The 13,490-nt window shown below is 45.1% G+C and overlaps 1 protein-coding gene across 1 annotated transcript in view; it reads right to left on the bottom strand.

Moving 5' to 3' along the window:
• ABCA1 (ATP binding cassette subfamily A member 1) overlaps positions 1–8,103 on the bottom strand; it is a 111,026-nt gene extending 102,923 nt beyond the window's left edge. Inside the window, exon 1 of the mRNA XM_081152359.1 lies at positions 7,838–8,103. The gene's annotated coding sequence lies outside the window, so the exon portion shown is untranslated. The remainder of the gene's footprint in view (positions 1–7,837) is intronic.
• Between the last annotated feature and the right edge of the window lie 5,387 nt (positions 8,104–13,490).

Below are 13,490 nucleotides of genomic sequence, written 5' to 3'. Positions count from 1 at the left end.
TGGGAGTGAATCTAGGCAAGCCATTCTACCACTCTGAGCCACAGAACAGAAAACACATCTTAGGCTGCACTAGATGATCTCCTGAGTCTAAGAAAACCGCCTGGAGCTTGGGTATCAGACCTGAGTTTGAGTCCCTGGCTCTGCCATTAAGTGAAATGTGTACACCATGAACACGTTATTTAACTTCTCTCTGTATGTGGTGCACCATCTGAAACATGGGGTCACCTCAGCATTTCCCCAAACGCAGGAGAGTTCGGCAAGATGAATTTAGGCGGTACTTAGAAGATTTTAGGAGATGGACAGGCACAGGATTGAACACCGACTCCCATAATGAGAAAATTTTGTTCTTTTCAGCACTTCTTTAGCCTTTATAAAAATTTTATTACATTAAAGAGAACGGTTTTGTTTGGTCTTCTCATGAACACCTCTTTCACACAGGCTAATTTCCCTTTTTTTACAAAGTAAGAGCAAGTCTCAGGGTCAGCTAGTGCCTTCGGAAAGCAATTTTATAGACAGACTGTTTAAAAAATAATAATGTGGTTTTTATTTTAATGATTTTTTTAGATTACCTTCTATTTGAGGCAGCTGACACCGGTTTCCAATTGAGAAGACCAGTATACGGCTAACTTTTAGAAATATATTGGTGATTACAAAAATGTGACTCAATTTAAATAACCTGAGTGGCTTATATGCCGCCTCTCTCAGGGTTACAGTGGAGGTGAAGCGATGAATGTAGGGAAGGCCCAGGCCGTGCTGGGCTCTCATCTACCCATGGTCTGCAGGGACAATTTCGGTCAGTGAGCAACAGAACTAGAGGGTACAATGCAAACAGAAGCAACCGCTGAGGATGGTTTTCAGTGAGTTTTCAGAACAACAAGGAGCCAAGAAATAGCAAGAAGGTGTTCTTACGGTAGAAGTCAGAGGAAACCTGTAGAGGGAGATTCCGTTAAACGGTTATTGAGCCACACTATGTGCTAATCACTGCTGAGAAAACCAAGTGCAGTTCCTTCGAGCATGCCTCATAATCTAGGACCAAGCTGTCAAAAATGGTCAGAGTCTTATTTCAAAGAGCCTTGAATGCCAAGCGAGAGGTCGTTATGGCGGCAGATCCTTAGAGTCTTGACATTTGTTCAGCACCTAGTCCTTTACATAGTGTTTTTTGAAAAAGATTTGCTGAACAAACGAATTTCAGTTCAATGGTATTTTTTGTATATTAACACATTTAACTTATATATTCATATGTAGTAAATATTCTAGATTGATCTTCCCTCCCTCTTCCAGTGCCAGAGATCACACCTCACCCCAGCAAAGATAAACTGCCACCTCTATCACAAGGACCTACCTCTGGGAGTGGAGAAGGGTCTACGGGTCGATCTAAACTTACTAGTCTGAGACTTCATTTCTCTCTGCCTTTAGGAGGAAGGCTGCTCCCTCCATCAGTACTCCCTTTATGTCAAATGTGTATCCTCTAAATACCAGAGAGAATCCATTTCAAACTGCCATACCCTTGGAGACTTGTTTTCGTTCAAGCTTGACTTGATTCTTGGCAAAGACAGTTATTCCCAGCCTGGCATCCTATAGGAATCATGCAGAGCAAGCGGAAATAAGGGTGTGAAAGCCAGACAACTTAGCAGCTCCTTTCTCGTCCCATGCCCCCCACACCCCTAGTCCTGAAACTTCGTTTCTTTTTCTCCCTTCTTCTTCCATCTAGTCCTAATTTGTTATGTTTTCTGAAACCACAAATTCATGGCAATGCTTTAGAAAGCTTTGTGTCTTGTCCACCTACTCCAATGAGTCTTCTGAGACTTAGAAATGTCCTCATAAGGTTAGTCCGGTCCTCTGGGATGGACATGGACATTCCTTCCTTGGAGAATGAGTCTTAGGAGTCAGTTTTTCTTTTTATCACATATCGGCTTCACAGGACTGCAATATAAGCATAAGGAGCCAAACCTACACCCAAAATGGAGATGTCCAGAATAGAGAACCCAAGTGAATATTTTATTCTGGAGAGACTCTGCAAGTGGTGAATCGAAGGTAAGAACAATGTCTCACTGTCTCCCTACATCATGTTTGCTCTGTTGACATTTATTGAGACGAACTAACTCCTTTGCACTTCAGGTGAGAATTTCCTTCTGGTTCTACGATGCAAGTCTTCGTCTACCTAATGCACGTAAGTCGGCAATTTCAACAGCTTTCTTTCCTTCTTCCTCTCCTCCCATCACCTTCCTTTCTTCCATCATTACTCTCATGGGGAGTGCTCGCATGCATTCCCTGGGCGTTTCCCCTCTACCTCTCAAAACCTGTTGCACTAAAGTCCCTCAAGACACAACTCTGGGCAGCTCCAATCAAAAGATTAGCATCCTTTTTCCTAAATACAGACCTAGAGTTAGAAGTTGTAAAAACTTGAAGGGATCCTTAAAAGTCAAGTACTTCAGCCTCTTTTACTTTATAAAGCAAGAACCTAAGTCTTAGAAAAGTAAAATGACTTGCCCAAGGTTGCATGGCTCCTTTGCAGGCTACTGGAATTATATGCAAAATCTAATTATATGTAAAATTGTAATTATATGTAAAACTTGGAGTGTGTATGCCTATGAATACTTTTTCTGAAGAGAGAATATATAGCTTTCATCAGATTCTCAAGGTAGTCAAAAATTGTCACCTAATAAATACTCCTTGGAAGTTTAATTTGCCATCAAAAATGCTGCAGAGTTTTAAACACACATACACATACACATACACATACACATACACATACACATACACATACACATAGAGAGAGAGAGAGAGAAAATGAATGAATAAAAGATCCTATAAATAAAGGTTATTTTGGTGTTAAGTATTTAAATTCTAAATTACTTAGTGAATTACCTCATTCTTATTTTTAAAATAAATTAATGTGCAAATCAAAGTACATGACTTAAATGTCACAGTCTATAGCACTTTCTCAGATCACAGCTGCCTCAAAAAGAGAAATGAAACTGAATGGAATCAGAATTATTTGTTCTACAAAGATAGCTGGTCTAGATAATTTAAGTATGTACTAAAATTTCTCAATCATAAACCTAACCTTAACTACAGTTATTTTTCAAATAATTCTATTTCTAATGCTTTTCTATAATTATCCCATCATTTTAATTCATCTTTTACCTAGGAAACAAACATCAGTTTCCCATTCTCTTTGACTCATTCAAGTCACCGTTTTCTGCCCACCTTCCATTCCCTGTATCAAGGGGGTTGAATTAAGGACTGGGGAGAGTGAATCAAAGACCTCCTCCTGGAGACGTACCCACTCGAAAGGAAGAAAAATGAATGCTAACGATTTCAAGACACAATTAAGTACATGACGAGAATAGCGCTGCAATCCAATCTGATGGAAGTAAAAAAGAGAAAGGGATAATTAATTTTAACTCTGTTGGCAAGGAGGAGTGAATCCACGAGAGTTTATGGGAAGGATGGCATTTAAATCAGGTCTTAAAGTAGGTTTGTCCAAATGAAAAGAGACAGGATTTCAAAGTTTATTTTGTATAAGGATCCAAGTCTTATGTGTCTTCATTTGTTGTTAGAGTAAATGCTCTTTAGTAGGGTTTATCTTCTCAAGGTAATGCGGAGTAAGGAAGGCTCTATCTAAAAACAATTTTACATACAAGATTTTCATTTTCAAATATTTCTAAAACATACCTCTCCAACAATCTATGCTGGTTATCTAACCAGGGAACTATTTTCAGATGAAAATACCGATCCACTCTTTGCTTCTTGTTGGTACTTCAATTGTCAGTCTTTGATATTTTGACAGGTCCTTTCTCTGATATGATAAATTCATGGAAACCAAACTGCCTGGGATGCAACCTCAGCTCCACTACTCACAAACTCCATGATCAGGCTACCTAACCTGTCTATACCTCAGTTTCCCTTTTTGTAAAAATACCCACCTTGTGTGGTTCTCATGAGAATGAACTGAATTATTATACGTAAAATGCTTAAAACAATCCAGCATACAGTAAATCAAGAATATAACTGTTTTGATCAAGAAGAAATGTTTCCTAAGAGTTTATTGCTAACTTGCTACACCAATTTAATAACAAAAAAAGTTTCCCATCCTATTTCACTTTTATAAAGCAGACTTTGAAACTGTATTTACTTTCAGAAAAACATGCCTTAAGAAAAGGCTAAATTTGGTTCCTAGACAGTAATGGCAGTAACAGAGAAATAGCTCATTTCAAAGAGTCCACAACACAATTAAGGATAGAACAGGCAGGAATTGTATTGTATTAAAGGCAATTTAAAAAATAATTCAGCGAAGTTAGGATTGACAGTTAAACTAATAGCTCTCTTCTCTTTTTCTTTTGTTCCTTATACTTTTTTTTCCTTTAGAGAGGGAGGGAGGGGGAGAGAGAAGGAGAGGGAGGGAGAGAGAGAGAGAGAGAAACACTGATCCACTTACCCTTACGCACCCCGACCAGAAACTGAACCGAAACCCAGGTGGGTGCCGACAGACAAACGAACCCGCAACCTTTTGGTACATGTGACGATGCTCCAACCAACTGAGCCACCCAGCCGGGGCTGTTCCTTATAACTTCACAGCCAAATACTCTGTCATTCTCTTTTCTGTGCATCACACGGGGAAGCCTTTTGAGGTCATATACCTACTCACAAAGACTGAAGCAACAGTTCACTTTTCATTTTAAACCAATAATCTGAGTTGAGTAAATCTTGTCTGTACTTTCCATGGTGTTGCAATCCCTATGCAACCAGTGTCCCAACAAGCTGAAGAGAATTTGGCTGACCCACTCAGAAACAAGGGAAATGTGATACAGGCTGTAGATTCTGATAAGGGCTTAGCAGATGAACATACCAGAACACAGTGAGCATCCTTGGAAAGTCCTCTGCCAGCAGCAGCTGTAGGACCTCACTGCTTAGTACGAGAGTTAAAGAACTTGAGCTCACTGGCCGAGTTCAAATGTTAGCTCTGTCACTTGCAAGATGTGGGGTCAGGGTCAAGTATGTTAACCTCTCCATTTCTTAAGCTACAAAATAGGAATAATAAATCAGTCTGTTGTGAAGATTAAATTAGTGTTTGAAAAGCATTTGGAACAATGCTTGGCACACAGTGCTCTGTGTCTATTAAGTAAACATGCAATAACTTCGGCATTTGTGATTATCTCCACATGCAGATATGAAGAGGGTCTCAGCTTCTGCGTAGGTCCTCTCTTCGAAGAGTTCAATAAAACAGATTTTCAAAAAGATCACTTAAAATTTGATGCTAGAGTAATTGACCATTAAGGAGCATTATATATAGGCATTATTTCTTTAGTACCCAGATAGTAAGTGAAAATGTATTTGGATTTGAGAGTAGTGTAGAAATGCAAAAACCACATGTTCATTGGTATTTCCTAGATCTCCAAAAGGTTCATAATTAGAGTCTAAAGCAATGTCCATTTATTTTAGGAGCTAAAAGTTGAAATCATGTACATACTAACAATTTGTGATCACTACAAATACAGCATAAGCAACTTGCTTTATGGGAGGGAAGATCCCTAAAAAAAAAAATTTAACTCAAAAAATATTCCAACTTCTCTCCATATAAGGTAACTACTACTGAAGATAAAGAGCTATGTTGCTGTTTCATTAATTTTTAATAATGTAAACACTGAGACTTCCTAGAGCAAAGGTTTAAAACAAGCCCCAATCACCCTTTTCCAATCCTAATCAGTCTCACATGAACCATAACCATGCCCTAAATCAAAATGTGTCCAGTGTCTACCATAGGCCTCCATTTATATGTAAATCAAAATACTTGTAAAGGTTGAGATTGCAACGCTCACCTGGAGGGGAGACACACATACCACCAGTATCTCCTTCACAAATGTGTCAGGCTTGTCTTTGCAAGGGGGGCCGTGAATTATTCTGACTACACGCATGGACTGTGGTCATCACTCAGGTTGGGCACCAATTCTACTGCTTTTTCTCAAGTGGATACTGATTTGCTCTGTGTATCCAATGTTTTCCAAATTCTCCCTATCGTGAATTATTTTAATGCTTTATAGGCGCATTTGGGGAACGGGCTGACACTGGAAACTCTGTCCTTGAAAATGATTATACCATCTGAAGAGGTCGTACTCCAGAACATTTCCATGCTTTCACACTTTCTTTGATTGGGGGGGGGGGTGTCTCAACAGAATGATGGGAACAACAGAAAGCCTCCATTATTTTTGTGGTAGGTATGAGAAAAACGTGCTGAAATAAAAGGGGAGATGAGAAATTAAGCACTTTTTTTAGTTGAGATTTAAGTTTTGTCTGAAAACAAGATCAAAACAGGTTTGGGTCCCCAACTACTGTTAAAAGAACCAGTAAAACTTGGCTTTTGAACTTTGAAAATTTAGTGAGTTGGGGCAGGAGGTGGAAATCCGGCCTTAAAAAGTGACTTGCTGATTTTCATCACCAAGGAAGTGTTTTTAAATACCAAATTTGTCCTCTATTACATGACCGTATATACCACCGACTCACTTTGCGAGGTGTCACTGAAAAGCCTGGGTTTTAAATGATGCAAAAGACAAAGGTCAATTACTTTCAGTGCCAGAAGCTTCTCCCACCCCCCACCCCCAACCTCCTTTTAAAAAAAATCTTGTTTATGTACTTCTTTCTAATAAAGGCTGAAAAAGAAGCACCGACACACAACCCTGACACTGGCCCACGCCCCCAAAACCTTCCCAGTTACCAACGGTCTGGGAGTCAGGAAACAATCTAACAAAAAGCAGCCAGCAGGGCTTTCGCCTGAGCCCCCAGGTTTCCTTCTTCACGGGATGCCGGTGAGAACCCGCGAGTACCGCGCCTCGCCGAGCCCGCCCCGCTCGGGCCCCGAGGCCGTTTCACCAGCCGCCCGGCCAGGCGGCGCTGCGGGCCGGTCCCCCGGGGCGCCGGCAGCGGAGCCCAGCCCCCCACCCCCGCGGCGAAGCCCGGCCCAGCCGCCGAGCTGCCAGCGCTGCGCCGCCCGCCGGGGTTACTCTCGGTCATTCCGCCGCCGCGTCTCGCCCCAGCTTCTCCATCCCCGCCTGGCCCTAGGCTGCCCCCAGAGACGAGCAGAAAGGCAGGACGACTGCTGGGGCGGGGGCGCAGGGGAACGGGCACCTCAGCTCCAGGTGTCCGCAGGCTGTCCTACTAAGTCTTTAAAAATAACAAAACTCGTCCACCCCGTTGCGCCAGGGACACCGGCTCTGGAGAGCGCACGGAGACCCGAAGCAGGACCCGCAAGTCAAACAAAGCCCGTGGGGCCTCAAGGGAGCGGGACCGCCACACACCCCACTTGGGACGCCTCCCAGTCGAGTTCTTAGGGACCAAGAACGCGCGGTCCCGTCCGAGGGCGCACGGGGCGGTCCCCAGGTCAGAGCCCGGAGCAGCTTCTGAAGAACGGACTGGGGAGTGAGGGCAGGCGTTCATCCCGGGGCGCCTGCAGACCCGCGGCCAGGGGGTCCTGGCCGGCTCAGGCGCTTCCAAACAAAGGGACGCGCTCGGCGCAGGACCTGCCACTCTCCGCACTCCGGCAGCAGTGCCCCGACACGACCGGGAGCCCCCAGCCCGCTGCGCCCGGGGACCTGCGCGCGGGTCTCCACTCCCAGGGATGCTCCCCGGGCTCCGCCGCAGGGCGAGCCCGGAGCGGCAGCGCCGCATCTTCGGGTCGCCTGAGCCCGTCCTAGGACGACCTCCCCGCGGTTACGCTACCCCGCACCGAGAGGTGGGCGTGTGGGGGTCCGGACTAAAGTCCCCGAAACCTAGCGCTTCCCAAAGCCTCCGCAGCCCCGAAACAAAACAAGAACCCCTAAGTCACGGGAGAGCCTCTTACCTGGTTTCCACTTTGGGGGTTTTCGTTTCCTTTCCCCACTCCTTGAAAAACCCTTCCGGAGAAGGGAGGGATAAGAGAAAGAACCAGGAGCGAAGCGCCCCGAGAAGCTGCTCCGGGGGCCCTGGCCCACCTGCGCGGGGACAGCGGCGTCGGCTCTGCTCCGCGGGTCCCGGCGCGCTCGGCCTCCCGCAGAATTACCCGGCTTGTGCCGCGACTAGTTCCTTTTATAGATTCGCCGGCGCCGGGCGCGGGGTTACTATCGGTCAGAGCCTGTTCCCTCCCGCTCCCTCCCCGCCCTCCTCGCCCGCATTTGTTTTCGTAGCTCAGTCACTCCGCAGAAAGCACGTGGAGCCGCGCCCCGCCCCTTAAACCGGCGATGTCCCGCAGCTCCCCGGAGGCTGCGGACCAAAGGTGGGGGGTGGGGGGCGCTGCCCGCGTCGCCGGGTCCTGGGTCTGCGCGCCCCGCCCGCGCCCGCGCCTGGAAGCCTAGGGCGAGCGGGAAACGCGGGGCTGGGGACCGCACGGGAGGCTGTCTCTCTCCGCGTTCCTGGCGGCGGCGGCGCTCGTGGAAATCGCTTCCCCCGAACTGCTTTTTCCCCCTTTGTTTGTTACTTTACTCGGTGGCTGGGAACGCGAGGCTGAAAACCATCCCGACGCCAACCCTTTAGTCTTTCTTTCCTTTCAGATGTTTAGGGTGTGGAGGAGAGCGGACAGCCCTCCGGATAATTGGCTGGTTGTTTTATTTATTTTTTTCCACCACTAACCCTGACTTTGGTATTTAATAGGCAACCTATTGCCTTTGGGATTCCCAGCCTGGGCCTCCCAGGTCCCTGGAAGGGCCAATAAACAGAGTCTTGCTGCTCTTCATAAACTGAGGGTAGGAGGGAAGCCCAAATGACAGAACCATGTGGACCAGCCCCCTTTTATTTTCAATGTATCTGTCTGTTCCCAGTGACAAATACACAAGGCTTGTATTTTGGCTTCTGTAGATTTGCCAAGTGCAGCTAGAGTCCCATTCACGTAAAATTAATACAACCATCCCAGATCTCCAGCTTCCTCTAGCTTTGGCTTTGACAGTCAGGAGGAAGACCATCCATAACATCGGAGGGAGAGACAAGATTTCAAATGGAGACCCACATACTTAGGTCTAAATATTGAAGTCATAAATCTAGCCAACAAACTGAAAAATAAATGTCTCCTACCTTGACAAAGATATATTGGAAGCAACCTGGAAGGCCAGGTTCACGTTCAGACTCCTCACAGTTTGACCTGAGTTTTGGCAAGAATGTGGTGAAATGGGAGAGCCTGACCCAGACCCCTTCTTTTCCCACTTCCAGCTCCATCATATTCCAGAAGAACCTCCACTGTGTGCAGGGGGACCCCCACCTGCACAAGCTTCCTCCTTGCATACAGTCAAGGCCACAACTTGAGCTCAGGTGTATATGCCAGTGAGGAGGCCCATGCAGACCCTGGAAAGTGCTCTTGAGAACCTTAGGTCAAGGAATTCTGGGGTTTCAGAACTCAGGTGTCATGGTCCCCTGGCCCTGTAGACTGCTCACACTTAGGAAGGGATGGAGTTTGCAGAAGGCCAAGGCCAAGCCTTCTGAAGCTCAGGGTGCAGGAGAGAGGTCCCTCTTGCCTGGGTCAAAGGACAACCCTGGCTAAGAGACTGGGTTCTGGGGTCAAATTTGACTGAACCACCTGATCCACAACGTTCTGCCTCCATTTCTTCATCTGTAAAATGGAGAAAATGTATATTCTCCCCCTGCCTCACCAGGATTTTCTGAAAGTGAATTTTGTTCATTTAAGCTCCTTGAAAGAATGGCATTGTAAACCGTGAGAATGTTATTAGGTGACTATTAATATCATTTTCAGGTACCAGCCATGGCCTGTAAAGTTTTCCCCATGTCAAACTCTTAAAACTCCAGGTCTATCAGAAATAAAAAGCAATCTCTCTGACCCTCTAGATGTAAAGGAAAACTCCTGGAGGAGGCGTTACTGGTCCAAGTGTGATTTTTGGGGAGTGATTAGGTCTCCCTGATTCTCCATTCCCTGCACCACCCCCACTCCTACCCCCACCCACTTATCACAGTCCTTAAAATCCCACCACCAAATTATTCCTTTGGAATTTTGAAGGCTATAGTTCCCAAGAGCCCCCCTACTAAAAGTAATCCCTTAGATTGCTCTACTGGGGAATGAGCAATAGTAAGTCCTGTACAAATAACACAAATATAGGATGCTGGATTAAAAAGGTGAGCCCAAGAAAAAGATGAAAGCCCCAGAGAGCAGACAGCCATGGATTCTAAATACGTAAGTCAATGGCCTCAAAGCCAAACTGGATCATTTTTAACTAAGAACAACCTATGATGTCACCTCTACAATAAATTCATGCACACACTCTACTGTTTGAAACCTGTTTATGAGTCTCATTGATTTCTACCAATAAAAGAGCCCAAGCTCCCAAAGAGGCTAAAAGTGATTTGGCCAGGTGATACAGGGGCATAAAAGTCTGATGACACCAAGCCCATACTTTGCAAGTGTGACAGATTCATATGACAAAAATAGTGAATTCCAAAAGTTAGAGCCCAAGAGAATGTGTCCCTTGAGAAAGTTTACAAGTGTGAATTCTCTCCCTTGAATGTCATAGGTGGATTTGTTCTTGAGTGTGCTTTAGTGAACTTTCCTCCAATCTTTAGATTCCTGCTAACACTGACACCAAAACTCCAAGTCTCTACCCCACGTGACCTTTTACGAATGAGTAGGAAGACACTTCTTTGTTGCTGTTGCTCTGGAGGAGCTGATTCTGTAAACAAAGCCAGGGTGGCAGGAGGTTCTGTTCTGAGGTGACCCTGGCATTTTCTAATCACAGAGTTGCCCTTCAGGCAGCTGTGACCTTGGAGACCCTGCTAGAAGTCATGGGGCTACAGTGAAGCTTGATTTTATAATTCCATTGGGACTTTTAAATTAGGGATTACATAAAAGGCTTTCTTGGAGGTTGCTTTGATATATAATATCTGTTAACTGATCTACATAAACATACACATACACATTGTTTAAAATATAAATGCTTTGACCACACATGTAGTTTTGGTTGGTATGTATTCCGTTTGGTTCCTGGAAACTCTGAAAAAAATAGAATATTACAGGATGTCAATGACGAACAGAAAAGAAAGTGTTCGAAAAATAACTTCAAGTTGAATTCGTTACAATTAAAAAGAGCCAGTAGCTGGACTTTTTTAGCATTCCTAGAGAGTGAGAGGTGCCTCAAAATAAAAATTAAAAATAATAGGTAATCTTTCTTTCATATAAGGCAGAATAAACACACCTACAGTTCTTATGTGAGTCAGTTTAATTCTGATACATGGTTAGTCACATAAACAAATAAGCAATCAATGTTCAAATTTTAAAAAATGAGGAATCACCATTATTTGTGGAGTAAACCATTTATAGCATGAGTTCTCAATACCTACAAATTCAATTTAATTGGATCAATGCAATCCCCTTCTGTACTGATGTGACGCCAATTGACATCTAAACGAAATACAGAACTATTACTGCTTCTGGACTTGAGCAAGATGTTTGTTCTGCTTGTCACTGGGATCAACAAATTAGTCTGGGTTATAGACAGATATAGTGCCCTGAATTACTAGTTCAGCAGTGAGTTTTAACTCCTTTTTAAAAGCCATCCTTCCAACCTGCCTCCTTTCACGCTTCCCTTCCTTTAAGAGCCAAACTGCTGGAAAGATTTCCTCTCTACTCCCTCCATTCATTCCCTCTCCAGCCCATTTCAGGGAAACTCTTGCCCCCACCACTGAGTCTGTTCTGTACTAACTCGTTAATGACCTCCTTAAAAAGAGAGAAGGACGTTGCTCAGTGGTTGAGCATCGACCTAGGATCCAGGCGATCAGGGTTCAATTCCTGGTCAGGGCACATGCCTGGTTTGCGGGCTCAATCAATGACTCTCTCATCATTGATGTTTCTATCTCTCTCTCTCCCTCTCCTTTCCTCTCTCTGAAATCAATAAAGATATATTTTTTTAAAAAAATAGAGAAGAGAGGCTAAGTGCTTTTTATTTCTTTATCATTATATATATAAAAAAAAGACCCGCTTAACTGGTACTGCTGATGACCTCCTTTGAGTGCTTAGGCCACCTGATCTCTGGTATTTGACACTCTTGACCACACCTTCCTTCCTGAATCTAGTTCTCTTGTTGCCTGAATCTGGTTCTCTTCTGCCTCTCCTGCCTCTCAGTGTTCTTTTCCTGACTCCCCTTCCCTTATACAGATACATGTCCCCGATACTGGTTTTCTCTTTTTTTCTACATGCTCCAGTCCCGTGGCTTCACTTAAGCCCTGTATCACCAGCTCTAACGCATGCAGAGGATCCAGCAGGGCCAGTGGTATGCTAGAGTCTGGCTCGCTGCAGCTCAGAAGAGCGAATGTGTGTATCTTTTTGCACTTCAGCAATAAGTGATGTCCCCTGGGCCAGTTTAAAATCGGCCAGTGCTGGAAAGACCCAAGATGGAGACAGACTGAGTGGAAGCTACATGGACACTCTCCCGGGACCAAACTGGAAGTACAACTAAAATATAGAAAAACCATCCTGAATAATCAACTGCAACTGAAGACGAGCTGGAGAGCACCCTCATAATCAAGGAGGAAAAGTGGAGGCCACATCGAGGCTGGTAAGAAGTGCGGACCCGAGAGGCCTGGCTGGGCTCCCGCAGGCAGCAGCTGAAGGTCCAGAGGGAGATCTCAGCTGAGGGGGGTTCCCACTGAGGACTCTGGGGCCTAAACCCTAAGCTGGGTTCCCCAGCCCAGAGCACCAGAACTGAGACAGGGGCCCACGTAACATCTGGCTGTGAAAAGCAGCCAGGTTTCTGTCTGCCAGGGAGAGACGGCTGGAAATGCAGGCACCCCCTTAAAGGGCCAATGTACGAAGTTTCGTGTGCAGCCACTCACCCTGGGCTCCGGAAGAGGGAGGGCAGAGTGGACCAGAGCAGTGTGAGGAGAATCCAGGGGGGCTGGCTGGGGGAATAGATCTCAGAGGGCACCCATCTGGACCCTGATGCTGAGTCATTCCCCCATATGGCAGAAGACATCTTTCTCAGGGACACATTTACCTTCCAAGCAGCTTTTGCCTGGGTGAAAAGTAATTGTCCCACCCTGCTGGAAAACCTTTGGCCCCACTCCGTGGAGTTTCTACAGCCTGAAGTTCACTAAGAGACTGAATAACAGCCTCTGGGTGCTTTGAGCCTTTGCCTGATTTGCTTCTGGACCCAGGGCTTGGAAAAGCAGACCTTGGTGCACATCTTGGTCCTGTCCAAACACACCTAGCCCCAACAGAGGAAACCAGAAGCTGTGGAGTGTGGAAAACTTCAAACAGGGTACTCAAGGCCAGTCACAAACAGCATCTGACATTGGCCTGCCAAGAGATTATCCAAAAGGCTGGGAGTCCTAGTAGATCTACCTAATACATAGAAACAAATCCAAATAAGCAGCCAAAATGGGGAGACAAAAAAAAAGAAAAAAGCCCCAAATGAAAGAACAAAAGAATTCTCCAGAAGAAGAGCTAAATAAAATGGAGATAAACAATCTATCAGCTATAGAGTTCAGAATATTGATCATAAAATGCTCAACAGCATGAAAAAAAT

Source organism: Miniopterus schreibersii, assembly GCF_964146895.1.
Source record: "Miniopterus schreibersii genome assembly, chromosome: 11".
Taxonomy (NCBI): domain Eukaryota; kingdom Metazoa; phylum Chordata; class Mammalia; order Chiroptera; family Miniopteridae; genus Miniopterus; species Miniopterus schreibersii.
This window is presented reverse-complemented; position numbering and strand designations above follow the sequence as displayed.